This window comes from Hypanus sabinus, chromosome X1 (genome assembly GCF_030144855.1).
Source record: "Hypanus sabinus isolate sHypSab1 chromosome X1, sHypSab1.hap1, whole genome shotgun sequence".
NCBI lineage: Eukaryota > Metazoa > Chordata > Chondrichthyes > Myliobatiformes > Dasyatidae > Hypanus > Hypanus sabinus.
Genome location: NC_082738.1, coordinates 24563342 through 24578139, shown reverse-complemented (window position 1 = coordinate 24578139; position 14798 = coordinate 24563342).

The following is a 14798-nucleotide window of genomic DNA, read 5'->3' as shown; positions in this document are numbered from 1 at the left end:
GGATTGTCCTATCTGTAATAACGGATCAATCGTAATGTAATTTGTGGTCTTCTGACTCTAAAACTGGATCAGTATTTATAGTAAGGTGTGATTTCATTTATGAGTTTGTATTTAAAGCAAGATTTTGATGGATGATGTTTGCTGCTTGATTGTGTCTGTGTAAGTAATCAGATTGAGTTAAACTGCTACAGGATCCTGTAATGTGTCAGATTATTTCTGTTTTTCCCCAGCATTTTCTGCATTTATCACCTTGCATTTGTTGGTCTTCTATTATGTATTTTTGATTTTTTTTGTGTTAACCTGTATTGCCTGAAGGAACCCTTCTGTTTCTGGGAATAGGTCTCTAAGTCTGAGCCAGGTGGTTAACGCTTCCTTGTCAACATCTATTCTGCTCAGATCACGGGGATGTCTTCCATGGAGGGTCATGCTCTTCCATTGGTTAGTTTTTTCTTCATTAGTGATAATGTCTTCACTTTTCTGGGTTGTGCTCTCGTTTAAGTTTAGTGGTGTCAGAATTTCATATGCTTGCATGATTTCCTGTATTCTTCATTATTATCATTAACAATACATTTTGTATTTGTGCAGATTTTTACTTTTGCACATTGGTTGCTTTTCAGTCCTGTTGTTTGTGCGTAGCTTTTCATTGAATCCATTGTATTTCTTTGTTCCACTGTGAATGCCTGCAAGAAAATGAATCTGAGGATAGCATGTGGTGACATGCTTTGATAATAAGTTTATTTTGAACTTTGATTTTAATAATAATCCGCCGTTTGATTCCCCTTACAGAAGTGCACGTCCTGGCACTTCCCCACATTAAACTCCATCTCCCAGGTTTTTGCCCACACGCTCGATCTATCTATATCCTGCTGCAGAATGACATTGTCCTCATCACAACGCTGAACGGAAAACTTGGAAGCATTAATTTTGCCCGATCTTCCAGGTCATTCACGTAAATAGTAAACAAATGAGGGCTTATATCCCTTCAGCCTGAAAGGGACCCATTTACTCGGACTCTCGATTTTCTATGCTGTGGTGGTGCAGAGTCCTGGCAACCACACTCCAGGATCATGCATGAAGAATTGCAAGACAGGATGATGCATGAGCCAGGGAAGGGCCAACCCCAGCCCCAGATCCAAGCAGTGCTCATTAACGTTGCTAAGTGTTGAGGACTTTAACTAATGCAAGTTTCCCCTCACAGCTGGGGTTGGTCAGCAAACAGCAGAACGAGTGTGTACAACCAGTGCAGTCAGGGAGAAGAACTCCTAGGAGCTGAGCTCTGGGACCAAAGGTCATTTGTAATTAATTTCCATCACAATGTTCTTAATTACAATGCTCTTGGCCAGATGGCCTGACACTTGCCCTCGTGGTTCAGAGGAATTTTATTAAAGAACCTCTGGCTTACAGTCAGGGTAACAAGTTGTTGAGCTGCCACTTCTTGAAGACTTGTTGAGAAGGGACTGGACAATTAACTTCTCTGCTTGGCACTTGTCCAATTTTGTTAGCTAAGAAGCTGGCCATCAGTCTCTGCCTCATTAACGATTATTGCATAAAGCTGAAGGCTGGCTTTCAAATAAATTCCAGAACAGTGGCAATGAGCTGAACTACAGGAATTTATATTGTTTCTAGCTGATCTGGTTCACACTCTTTAATTGGTTCATTTGAGACAGAAGTAAATCCTGAAAACCCTGTGCCCTCAATTAAAGTTCAAACTAGAAGTCTGTACTGAAGGCCTTCTATTTAGACCTGGAGATAACACTCTCCTGTCTTCCTGCTGCATCTTCATCAGAATATACTTTCTAGATGGTGCCAAGCTGCAAACCTCCATTGCATTGTAGCTCAGATTTAGCTGTTTTTAAAATCATTTTTTTTGAGGTTTATAAGGATGGATAGGGGTCAAGTTAGGGTTTAGGGACAGGAATGTGTGAGAACAATGCTGAGGATCGAGGCCTGAGGGTCAAATCAGAACGCCGGAAGGCCTGTTGGCTGGAGCCGAGTCTGCAAATCTGTGCAAGACGGCAGGGGAGGTCAAAGCCCAGTGTCTGCAAGCCCGAGTATGTGTCGGCTGTAGGCTGGAGGACTGACCTGGGGTTAAAAGACTGTGCACGTGCATTGGTAGGAGGGAGGAACGGGGTTTGTTTTGCTGTTGTTGGTTTGTTGCATGTTGTGTGCTGTGTTGTTCTGCTGAGCGTTGTGGGAATGCTCTGTTGGTGCCAGAATACGTGGAGACACTTGTAGGCTGCCCCCAGCACACCCTCAGATGTCTTGCTTAACACAAATAATGCATTTCACTCTAAGCTTCAACGTGTATGTGATAAATAAACTTGAATCTTGAACATGCATTTCACAAAGTTTTGTGAAAAAAAACTTATTAACGATTTCTCCCAGGATATTGCAGTGCTGGTAAATAGGTAAAAGATTTTTTCATAATAATGGCCTAATATTTCCAATCTGGCTGCATTAATATATCAGACTAGGACTGGTGGGTTAATGGCTGTCTGAACGGATGATCAATAAATTTCCAGCCAAGTCATTAGACTTGGAGAGACAAATGACTGCAGATGCTGGAACCTGGAGCAACATACAAACTGCTGGAGAAACTTAGCAAGACAGACTGCATCTATGGACAGTGTGTGTTTCAGGTCAAAACCCTTCATCTGGATGGGACCTGGATTCTTTTGACATTCTGCCAATGCTTTTTGCAGGATTGCTGACATGAAGCACAGTGTAAGTTTCCACCGAGGTTTCCAGACTAACTTTATGAAATAATGATTATGGGATAGAAAGACACAAATCAAAGTCTGCCAATGACACAAAGACAGGTGGTTTGTAAGCAGTGTAAATGGCCGCATTAAGTTAAAACTCTGCAGCAAGTTTTGCCAACATTGGCAGAATATAGTATTAATGGTAAGACTCTTGGCAGTGTGGAGGATCAGAAGGATCTTAGGGTCCGAGTCCATAGGAGACTCAAAGCAGCTGCGCAGGTTGACTCTGTGGTTAAGAAGACGTACAGTGCATTAGCCTTCATCAACTGTGGAATTGAGTTTAAGAGTTGAGAGGTAATGTCACAGCTATATAGGACCCTGGTCAGACCCCACTTGGAATACTGTGCTCAGTTCTGGTCACCTCAATGCAGGAAGGATGCGGAAGCCATAGAAAGAGTGCAGAGAAGATTTACAAGGATGTTGCCTGGATTGGGGAGCATGACTTATGAGAATAGGTTGAGTGAACTCGGCCTTTTCTCCTTGGAGTGACGGAGGATGAGAGGTGACCTGATAGAGCTGTATAGGGTGATGAGAGGCATTGATTGTGTGGATAGTCAGAGACTTTTTCCCAGGGCTAGAATGGCTAGCACGAGGGGGCACAGTTTTAAGGTGCTTGGAAGTAGGTACAGAGGAGATGTCAAAGTAAGATTTTTTACACAGAGAGTGGTGAGTGCGTGGAATGGGCTGCTGGCGATGGTGGTGGAGGTGGATACGATAGGGTCTTTTATGAGACTCCTGGACAGGTACATGGAGCTCAGAAAAATAGAGGGCTATGGAAAACCCTAGGGAATTTCTAAGGTAAGGACATGTTCCGTACAGCTTTGTGGGCCAAAGGGCCTGTATTGTGCTGTAAGTTTTCTATGTTTCTAATATTGGAGGGGACTAAGAGTCATAGTTCAGGGAGACAGGAGTCAGTGGGTAGGTGTCTTAGACCTGTTTGATAGATACTGAGAAAGTTGCGAAAAAGGTGAGCCTCTGTGCACATCTATGGCCTCAGGTTCAGAATATCTCTAAGAAACGACCGACAATTTTCAGGTCACAACTGGGTGTCCCCATCATTACCAGTGCCTACCTACTGCTGTGTGGTGGCTGCATTTATCATAGAAGCTGAGGTCTCAGAAGCAAGAAGGAGAGCAGGGATCACAGCTCCCCAGTAAACAATGAGTTTTGTGCCAGATCTTTAGATATAATTTTCCTCAATCAACTAAAGGTCGTGGCTGGTGCATAAAAGACTGTGGTGGAGTTCATCATCAGTGTCTGTGTCCATGTTCACTGAGCAATGACTTCTGATGTTGGTGAGATACGTTGGGTGAAGGACCTTTATATACATGCACGGTGGAGAGCATTCTGACAGGGTGCATCACAGCCTGGTATGGAGGCTCCAATGCACAGGACCGCAAGAGGCTGTGGAGGGCTGTAGTCTCAGCCAGCTCCATCACAGGCACAACCCTCCCCACTGTTGAGGATGTCTTCAAAAGGTGGTGCCTCAGAAAGGTGGCATCCATCCCTAAGGACCCTCATCATCTGGGACATGCCCTCTTCTCATTACTACCATCAGGGAGGAGGTACAGTAGCCTGAAGGCACACACGCAGTGATTCAGAAACAACTTCTTCCTCTCCACCATCAGATTTCTGAATGGTTTATGAACCCATGAATACTACTCTGTTATTCCTTTTTTGCATTATTGGTTTATTTATTTTGTAATTTATAGGAGATTTATGCCTTTGGACTGTACTACTGCCACAAAACAACAGATTTCACGTCATATGCCAGTGAGAATAAACCTAACTGTGATTCTGAGGTGAGACTTTGACTGCACTGGACGGGCCATTAACATGTGTGACATCAGACACCAACAGGCACATGATTCCAAGCTCTGTAGCAAGAAGGGATCATCAGGGGAAAAAAAAAAATTCCAGGATCCTCAGAAAAATGTAACCGACTCCTGGGAACTTCTGGCCAATGTGGAGAAGGGAGCATTTGGGATGGGATTGAGAACCTCCAGTTGCGCATCAGGAGCACAAAGAAGTTTAGGGTAAATGGCTGAAGGAGCACATCACTTCTCAAACTCCTCATCAGCCACCTCAGATCCCACAGAATTAAAGTGGAAGCAAATCATCCTCAATCCTGAGAGCCTACCTTAGAAGAAGCAATAGAGGGATGAGCCTCTTCATCTACTCCTCTGCTGAACCATACTCTGTGTAGATCAGGGTTCCCAACCATGAGGTTTAAGAACAGTTACTACCCCTCAACCATCAGCTTCTCGAACACTCATTCTGTTTCTGGAGTTCCCACGACTGATGGTCTCACTTTAAGGACTCTTTATCTTGTTTTTCATGTTCTCATTATTTATTGCTATTTATTTATATTCGCATTTGCACAATTTGTTGTTTATTGATCCTGTTTACAGTTAATGTTCGACTGATTTGCTGAGTATGCCCGCAGGAAAAATCTCAGGGTTGTATTTGGTTAAATGTATGTACTTCGATAATAAATTTTACTTTGAACCTTGAACCTTTGAACTTTTTTAGGTCATGGACCCCTACCAATAACTGAGGGGTCCATGGACCCCAGGTTGGGAACCCCTGGGATGGATCCTTATGTGTGTTGCCTGGCACCTATATCAGGGCCTACTATTTTTACCTTGGTGAGTTTGATCAAACAGGTTACACTGGCTCTTGATCATCACAGCTTGTCTTCATCCACATGATGCCAACAGACGGAAACTGGGCTAAATTCTGAATACGAGAGATTCTGCAGATGCTAAAAATCCAGAGTAACATGTAGTGTATATCTATTTCAGCAAGGCATTTGATAAGGTGCCCCATCGAAGGCTTACTAAGAAAGTAAGGAGGCATGGGATCCAAGGGGACATTGCTTTGTAGATCCAGAACTGACTTGCCCACAGAAAGCAAAGAGTGGTTGTAGACAGGTCGTATTCTGCATGGAGGTCGGTGACCAGTGGTGTGCGTTCTGGGACCCTTACTCTTTGTGATTTTTATAAATGACCTGGATGAGAAAGTGGAGGGATGGGTTAGTACATTTGCTGATGACACAAAGGTTGGGGGTGTTGTGGATAGTGTGGAGGGCTGTCAGAGGTTACAGCAGGACATTTATAGGATGCAAAACTGGGCTGAGAAGTGGCAGATGGAGTTCAACCCAGATAAGTGTGAAGTGGTTCATTTTGGTAGGTCAAATATGATGGTAGAATATAGTATTAATGGTCAGACTTTTGGCAGTGTGGAGGATCAGAGGGATCTTGAGGTCCGAGTCCATAGGACTCTCAAAGCTGCTGCGCAGGTTGACTCTGTGGTTAAGGCGGCATACAGTGTATTGGCCTTCATGAATCATGGAATTGAATTTAGGAGCTGAGAGGTAATGTTGCAGCTATATAGGACCCTGGTCAGACCCCACTTGGAATACTGTGCTCAGTTCTGGTCACCTCACTACAGGAAGGATGTAGAAACTACAGAAAGGGTGCAGAGGAGATTTACAAGGATGTTGCCTGGATTGGGGAGCATGCCTTATGAAAACAGGTTGAGTGAACTCAGCCTTTTCTCCTTGGAGCGACAGAGGATGAGAGGTGACCTGATAGAGGTGTATAAGATGATGAGAGGCACTGATTGTGTGGATAGTCAGAGGCTTTTTCCCAGGGCTGAAATGGCTAGCACGAGAGGGCAGTTTTAAGGTGCTTGGAAGTAGGTACAGAGGAGGTGTCAGGGGTAAGTTGTTTTTTTTTGTTACGCAGAGAGTGGTGAGTGTGTGGAATGGGCTGCTGGCAACAGTGGTGGAGGCAGATATGATAGGTTCTTTTAAAAGACTTTTGGATAGGTACATGGAGCTCAGAAAAATAGAGGGCTATGGGTAACCCTAGGTAATATCTAAGGCAAGGACATGTTCGCACAACTTTGTGGGCTGAAGGGCCTATATTGTGCTGTAGGTTTTCTATGTTTCCATGTTCTATAAAATGCTGGAGGAACTCAGCATCTTTGGAGAAGAATAAACAGTCGATGTTTCAGGCCAAGGCCCTTCATCAGACAGCCGAAACACAGACCGTTTATTCCTCTCCATAGATGCTGCCAGACCTGCTGAGTTCCTCCAGCAGTTTGTACTTTTGATTTCTGATTGGGTTGCTTCCAGGAAAGTCAGTAGTGCACTGGCATGCCTCAAAGCACCTTGTCCTAACTTCCCTCGCAACAGAGCAAGTTTTTACTTGAAGATCAAAACTCCTAATCTCCCTGTGTGATTCATCCTCTGACTTGTGACCCAACACCAATTGATCTTTAAAAGCATCTCTAGAATGGTGTAAAAACAACAGAAGGAGCCGATTCCAACACAGCCAGAATCTCTGCACACTTCTGACTGGACCAGAGACTATCCTTTGTTCCGTGTGAAATTACTATCTCCCTGCTACGATGAAATGGGTAAACAAAAACAGCTGCCAGTTAAACCAGGTGAGCAAGAGATCCAAGTTCAAAGTAAATTAAACAGCACACATATGTCATCATATACTATCCTGAGATTCATATTCTTGCCCGCATTCACAGTAGAACAGAGAAATACAATAGAATTAATGAAAAACTCCACACAAAGACTGAAAAACAACCAATGTGCGAAAAGACAAACCGCAATTTTTTAAAAAATAAGTAAATAAATAATACTGAGAATACGAGTTGTAGAGTCCTTGAAAGTGAGTCCATAAGTTAAGGAATCGGTTCAGTGTTGAGGTGAGTGAAGTTATCCATGCTGGTTGCAGGGTAGTGACTGCTCCTGTACCTGGTGGCATGGGACCCGGGGCTCCGTCCTGATGGCAGAAGTGAAAAGAGATCACGGCCTGGATGATGGGGGTCATTCATGATGGATTCCGCTTTTCTGTGGCATCATTCCTCGTAGATATGTTCAGTGGTGGGGAAGGCTTTATCTGTGATGAGCTGGGCTGTATCCACAACTTTCAATCATTTAACTATTGTATGGGCGGTGGATGGGAAGCAGTGTGGGCTCCTTCATGCCAAACTTGGTTTTTATTCCCTCCTCCAGGAGGTGAGCGGGATCAAAAAAGTGGAAGGCTGGGAAGAGTTTCTGGCTGTCTTTCCACCGAAGATGGTGCTGGTGAGACATAGCAATGCTTTGTCGGCAGCTAACAAGACTCGTGACAATTCTACTAAATATACCTCTTCAGGACTATGATCACTGCAGTCTGCAGCGTATAATTTCCTGCTGGGAGGCGTGCTTTTGACCCCTCTATATAACCTGACGTTTGTGGTACCCTGAACTATTCGGTGAACTGGACTCTCGAGAATAGAGGCACTGCTATGGCAGCCAGTGCTGGGGCAGGCTTGGGACTGGACTGAAGTGGTGGGGCCTGTCCCAAGGGTACATAACAAACCAATGGTTGGCTGATTTAAGTGGCGGGCCAGATTAAAAAGATTAAGGTGTTGAGGCTGAGGGTGGAGGACGATCCAGTGTTCAGTTCACTGCTCTGTGAGGCTTTACTCGCTCTCAACGCTGAACTGACTCTGCAGCCGTGACCTACAGTCATCAGCATTCATCAGTGTTGAGCCTGGCTCCACAGTTGTAGCCTGTAGCCAACGAGCTCCTGGACCTGCTGCAACGCTGAACTGGCTCTGTGGCTGTGAATTTACTTTTGGGGATTCTGTGGGTCATGTTCTGTGGGTTGCTTGTTTGCTTTTTAAAAAAAATAAATTGCTTGCATGATTTGTTCATTCACATTGGAGGTATGACTGTCTTTGTGGTGAATTCTATTGTGCTTCTTTGTTTTGTGATCTGAAGGCACTTGAAAAGTTCCATCAACACTGTCTTCGAAACATCTTAAATATCAGCTGGGAAGATAGAAGAACCAACATCAGCGTGCTAAATGAAGCAAAAACAAGCAGTGAAGCCTATGTCATCAAGAACCAACTAAGATGGAACAGTCATGTTGTTCGGATGAAAGACGAACGTCTGCCAAAACAAATCTTCTACTCCCAGCTTAAAGAAGGCAAACGTAAAAGAGGCGGACAATAGAAAAGATTCAAAGACGTCTTAAAAGCCAACATGAAGAAATGTGACATCGACATCAACAATTGGGAAACCAATGCCAAGGACAGGAAACTCTGGCAAGCCATCACCCGAGAAGGAACAGCAACTTTCGAAGCCAACGGATGTGCAGAATTAGAAGAGAAGGGAAAGAGAGGCAGCAACAACCAAAGTCCGATCTGCCATCTGGAACTACCTGTCCTGATTGCTGAAGAACTTTGAAAGCCAAGATTAGACTCGTAAGCCACTCAAGAGCCCATAAATAGATCAACGGAACGAAGACCATCATCCTCAACCTTGAGGGATAGCCACGACGACGTGTGAAGGCAAATACAATAGAGATGCTTAAGTGGCTCTTAGATAGGCACATGAATGTGCAGAGATATGGACATTGTGTAGACAAAAGGGATTACATAGAAAATCTGCAGCACAATACAGGCCCTCCAGTCCACAAAGCTGTGCCGAACATGTCCTTACCTTAGAACTACCTAGGCTTACCCATAGACCTCTATTTTTCTAAGCTCCATGTAGCCATCCAGTAATCTCTTAAAAGACCCTATCGTTTCCACCTCCACCACCATTGCCGGCAGCCCATTCCATGCACTCACCACTCTCAGTGTTTTTAAAAAAAACTAACTTACCCCTGACATCGCCTCTGTACCTACTTCCAAGCACCTAAAAATTGCACTCTCATGTTAGCCATTTTTAGCCCTGGGGAAAAAGCCTCTGACTATCCACATGAGCAATGGATTAGTTTGGTTAGGCATTTAACTAATTCAATTAGTATGACCAAAAGGCCTGTTCCTGTGCTGTACTGGTCTATGATGGATATATAGTTTTAAAGGGCTATAATGGTTGAAAAGGTAGAAAAAGCAAAAGCCTTGGAGTGGCTCATTCTCCAGCTGATGTGCCCAGTGTATATTTGTAAGGTTGACCTGGTTTTCACTGCACTCCAGCCAGCCCTTTACCAGTGAGGTGCTACGCTGAATAATGTTTGAGAATATACAAGTGCAAGTTTAGTCTTGCAAATCAATATTGGCTCATCATTTATCTGTGTGTGTGTGTGTAGATCATACCACTAATTTGAGCTCTGAAGGATTAGGTGTTTACTTTTCCGTTCCCTTGGGAACTACCAGTGACTTTATAATCATAGATGGTTACTAAGGTGAAACATGTTACAGCCTTTCAACTGGGCTTTGTTATATCCAGATGTCCACCAGTATTGCCACATTCCATCTGGTAGTCTGAAAGGCAATTATCTACCATAGACCCTTTACATTAACTGAAACCTTCGACTGACCCTTCTCAGATAGGGAAGCTGCACAAAAAGACCATTTGGCCCATCGTGCCTCCACTAGCTCTTTGAATAGCTACTCAATCTCTATCCTGGCCTTTCCCCTTGTGAACATATCAAGTCAGTCCATATCATTGCTTAAAGATTTCTCTTCATCTCCTAATTATTTTAGATCTGTGATCCCTGGTTACTAGCTTTCTAGCTAGTGGAAACTGCATCTCCATATCTACTCTGTCAAAGCCCTTTATATATTTGAGTATCTGTAACTTCTCCTCTTACCCTACTCTATTGAAAGGAGCAGCATACGCAAAGTGCTGTAGGAACTCAGCAGGTCAGGCAGCATCTATGGAGAGTAATAAACAGTCGAAGTTTTGGGCTGAGACCCTTCATCAGGACTGAGAAGGAAAGGGGAAGAAGCCAGAATAAGAAAGTTGGGGGGAGAGGAAGGAGTACAAGATGGCAGTTGATAGGTGAAGCCAGGTGAGGGGGAAGGTAGGAAGGGTGGGAGAGGGAGATGAAGTGAGAAACTGAAGTGAGATAGGTGGAAAAGGTAAAAGGCTGAAGAAGAAATCTTATCAGAGCAGAAAATGGAAAGGAGGAGGGACACCAGAGGGAGACGATGGGCAGGTGAGGAGAAGGGAAGGGATAAGAGGGGAGCCAAAATGGAGAATGGAAAGGAGAGAAGGAGGCAGAGAGAAATTACAGGAAGTTAGATAAATCAATGTTCATGTCATCAGGCTGGAAGCTACCCAGACAGATTGAGGTGGTGCTCATCTAATCTGAATAGCCTCATCGTGGTAGTAGAGGAGGCCATGGACAGACATGTTGGAAGGGAAATGGGAAGTAGAACTGAAGTGGCTGATCACCAGGACATCCCACCTGTTGTGCAAGGAGATCAATTCCATTGTCAAAGTCAAATCAAGCTGAGTTTATTGCCATTTGCACAAGTACAGTGAGGTACAGATACAATGAAAAACCACAATATCACAGGCACGTGGGTATAGACAACACACAGAATTCCACAGAAGACCCCCATCCTGGTATCATACCCTCACCAAAAGCCAGAATTGAATAGAATACTTGAATTGAGATTTAACCACTGATTTTAGTTAGTTTGGATCATGGTTCCCATAAGTAGGTGATACCCCCTCCCTCCCAGTGGCGCTGAGAGATAAAGATAAAGGGGGCAGTGAGGGGTGCACATAGCAAGGGGGGCAGCTGAGGGATTATACACCTAATTTAAACAATTAATTACTTTTTATAAGCATTTGATCCTCAGAACCTTATAATTGATTACAATGATCATGTGATCACCTCATCTCTTGCTAACCTACCATTCTCTTAGACTTTGCTCAAAGCACATTATAGTTGTTGAAAAGCAATGTGACACTTCTGTATCTGGCATACTGTTAGAAATGTGGACTAAGTCATTGAGTTATTTCCAAACCCAGCCTGTGCCATATTGCTGTTCACTACTGTAGTATAGTTTTATCTACTAAGATTCTCATACTCTATCACGTGAATTAGGGTGTGGTGTTCAATGGGGTAAATTTCAGAATTTGCCCTTTCGAATGGTCTTGACTGCATTTCTCTAGCCCACGGCCCAACCGAGATATCGCTGCTCCATGTATGTACCTTCAGGCAGAGGGTTAGGTTTTACCTGAGCTATGATGATGTCATAACTTTCCCCTTTATTGATTGCAACACTTGAGGTTGGACTTAAACTACTGTGGTCATTAATCCATAGTGAAAATGGCAAGCCATTCAATCCTGGAATCATTTTCATTAACCTTCATTGAACCATCTCGCTTTTATGAGCTTTTGAAACTGTGCTTCATTTAGTAAACAACTCAAGAATATTAGGCATGACATTGCTCATTTGTCAGAATTATTTGCAAAGTTTAATGAAACCTACCTTCGATTGCAGGTAATGATATGAATCTTATCAAAGTCAAATCAGTCATCTCCACATTTCTGTCCATGTTAACCCTATTTATGTGCAATATTGGCCATTGTGATCTTTTTCTATTTGCAATCCACTCAGTTGGAAGAGAAGGAATACCAGATGATAATCTTCAAGTTTATTGTGCTCACCAGGGTGAGCTGCATATAGCCATGTCAGAGGGATTTCAGGATCTTCTCTCGATCCAGATTGGGTAATAAATCCATTCCTGAACACTGTAATGAGGAATGAATGGGAAGAATGGAGGAATAACTGATCTCATTACAAAATGACTTTGAGCTGAAGCCAAGATTCAAAAAAATCACATCATGACTTTTGGTTGCAGAAGGAAATCTCCGAATGCTCTCCTGCATTGTGGGGGTGGGGGGGGGGGAGGTCAAGTTGTTCTTTATTGCCTTTCCAGCATCATATTCAGTGGAGTGTAGTTTCAGTGCAGTCACCCAACTTCTATCAAAGCAACAAAACAAACTGCAAATTACTGAACGTGGGGATGGGAGACTCCTTCTGAGTGGCATTCAGCCTGATGTTGAGAAGCTGATATCACTGCACCAAGCCCATCCATCTCATTGAATGGTTAAAATGCAATGAAATAGTGAATAGTTGGACTATTAATGTACGTTCTAAAATTGTTAATGAAGATAGTTTTTAACTGTAATCAAATAAAGAAATAATTCTATAGCTTTAAATAGATGTACATAATTTTTGTAATTATTTGTCTCTGCTTTGAATTTGCACTTTCTATTTTCTTTCACTGTACATCATTAATCAAAGTTCTTTATAGTTTTCATGTAGTGGCCAGAAAGGGCATAGAAGATGTGGTCTGGGAGCCAAGGGGGTGATAACCCAAAATAGTTTGGGAACTACTGGCAGATTAATGTTCTTTCTTCTGCATTCTCTGCTTCTAATAATGAAGCCAATGATCCCATTTTAACATTGTTTTCAACTTGTTCTGCTACCTTTGAAGATTTGTACTCCAGTCACAAGAAAAATTGAAAGGTGACTATTTAGGCAGGTTAACTTGTCAGCTTGTAGTGCAAACAAATTTTGTGTAAGGATGCACGGCAGGGAAAGTCAGTAGCACAGGAGATTATGGCCTTTCATAAGACCATATGGATATAGGAGCAGAATTAGACCCATCAAGTCTGCTCCGTCATTCAATCATCACTGATTTTTTTAACTCCACTCTCCTGTCTTCTTCCTGTAACCTTTAACCCCCTTACCAATCAAGAACTTATAAATCTCTCCTAATGACTGGACTTTCACAGCCCTCGCATTTCCACAAATTCACCACCCTGGTGGGATTATCTACTGTGAGTTGTCCTGGGAAAGTGGCTTGAAGAAGAAAAGTGCTTAAAACATGGTGTTAAACTGTACTTGGACAGAAATACATTAATAAAACTTTGGTATCCTGAAATGTAGGGAGAATTTCTTTATCCAGGGAGTGCTGAGAATGTAAACCAGCTGAATGAGGCAGAGAACACTAAACCATTTAAGTAACATAGGAAGCAAAGGAGATCTTTGATCTACTGTTTGATGACATGGCTGACCTGACCCCGTATACCTGACTTTGCTCTATTTCTCTCACTGTCCTGGGGATAGCAAAATTGTATTAACCTCAGGTTAAAAATTCTTTAAAAATGTGGTGCAGGGACCTCAAATGAGACATAGGTTTGACATATCTGCATGAAGATCATGGGTATGAATCCCGCTTCAGAGACCTAGGTTTGTAATTCTACAGACATTTTTCGCCATTGTACCGAGGGAGCCAACAGTAGTGTCATTCACCTGTGGCCTAGTTCGCTCTTTCATTCCAATGGTGCTACTTTAAAAAAGACCAGGGTGTTCTCTTTGTAAGTTCGTTAATATTTGTTGCTTAGTGAACATAGAAAACAATAAGATACAAAACATTCATCCTATCAAATCTACTCCACTATTCAATTGTGGTGGTTTGTTATTCTTCTATAGGAGCAGAATCAGACCATTTGGCCAATCAAGTGCGTTCTGCTGACTCATGGGCTAAAATAGATGATATCGTGGCTTATTTGATAGCTGCTGGTAGAACTTGCTGTGTGGGGTGGGGACGACGACTAGCTGTTGTGCTTCCTACATCACAACAGTGATAATACTTAGGACAGCCCAATGATATTAGTTCTAAGATGTGTGAAAGGCACTTAAGAAATGCAAGATTGTTTTGGTTTTGCTTGTCACTGCAGAACTGGCAATCTTTCAGAGTCCAAGTTGAAAGGATTGGTTTTTGATCTTACAATTCATCTGCTGCAAGGAAAAGAAATGGCTCTGCCTTTGATTTGATAATAAAAACAGGGAATGGAGTGAAAAGGTCCTTGTTTTTTAGTTGAGTCTGAGAATAATGTAAAAATCCTGCTGGTATATTATTTTTGGACATGCTGTTGGGAAAGCCAGATGTTCAGAGGTAATATTTCAGGCATTCTGCACCAGATGTGTGTGGAGCAGCTTCGAATAGCAGCATTATCCTTATTCCAGGAAAGTCATCAAACTTTTAAATTAAAGATTGGGCTGAACTTTACTTGACCTAATCAAGGTGAGTTAATTGCAAGCGAAACTGGGTCCTCAGTGAGAAGGAAAGGGTGTGAATTATCCAGATTACTGACCTGTAGATGATGGATGGTTGGTTAAATTTTGATGCTCCGCACCAAGAGCAGAGCTTAACAGCTGAAGTGGGTGGGATGCGGGGATAAAGGTGGTGGGGGTGGGGGGGGCAAG